This window comes from Triticum dicoccoides, chromosome 5A (assembly GCF_002162155.2).
Source record: "Triticum dicoccoides isolate Atlit2015 ecotype Zavitan chromosome 5A, WEW_v2.0, whole genome shotgun sequence".
Classification (NCBI taxonomy): domain Eukaryota; kingdom Viridiplantae; phylum Streptophyta; class Magnoliopsida; order Poales; family Poaceae; genus Triticum; species Triticum dicoccoides.
The window spans coordinates 177,592,045-177,592,988 of record NC_041388.1 but is presented as its reverse complement, the minus strand read 5'-3'; positions in this window follow the sequence as shown (position 1 = coordinate 177,592,988).

The following is a 944-nucleotide window of genomic DNA, read 5'->3' as shown; positions in this document are numbered from 1 at the left end:
TAAACCTCTCCCCTTGCCATTTTGGGCAGCAGCCATCCTCCTCCTCATTTTTCGCGCCTCCCAATCATCAGCGCCGCCACCCACCTCCATTTTCGCGCCCGGCCACCTCCCCGCCGCCACTTGGCGCTGTCCCACGCGCCAGCGTCGCCGCCAGCGGCCTCCTCACCCTATCTGCAGCTGCCACGCGCCCCCCTACCCGCTTCCAACGCCGTGACCCGCCGCGGCCCGCAACCGGCCCACCCGGGCTGCATCGGGCCTGAACCGCCCGCCCAGCGCCCCGGCTCCCGCGCCTCTCTCTCCAGCGCGCAGCGCCGCCGTTAGCCGGTTCCTCGCCGGAGCCGCACACCGCAAGACCTCGACCCCACCGGACTTCTACCACGCCGCCGGCGACCGCGGTAACCCCGCCGGACCAAGATCCTATTGCCCGCACCCTGCTCCTTCCTCTCTCCTTTCTTCCTCCCTACCTCACTCCCTCTGTTCCTTGCAGCACCTTCACCGGAGGGCGTCGCCGGAGCCTCGATCCGCTCTGCTCCGCCCCGGATCCGAGCTCCTTGACCTAGATCCGGCCTCTTCGCACCGTCCGCCGCCTCTTCTGCTTTCCCCCACTGGATCCGCCTCCAACCTTGCCATCCCTGTCGCCCTCATCGGCGAGCGCCGCCGTGTGTCATTCGGATCGGGTGGAGCCACGGTCTCGTCTCCCTCCGCGTTGGCGTCCAGGTGGGCCGCTACCCAACCCAAGGCCCAGCTCCGTCTGCCTCTGCCAGCCCAAGATCCTGCTGGGCCAAGGCCCATGGTGAGGCCACACCCCAACGCCCCCCTCTTGTTTTTTTACCTGTTGGGCCAGCCAGTTTTGGCCTAGATCTATTTTTTTCCTCTGTGATTTTAGCATTATTCAGAGAATGCTAGTTTTATAGAAAACCCCTTCATGATCATGCATTTAACAA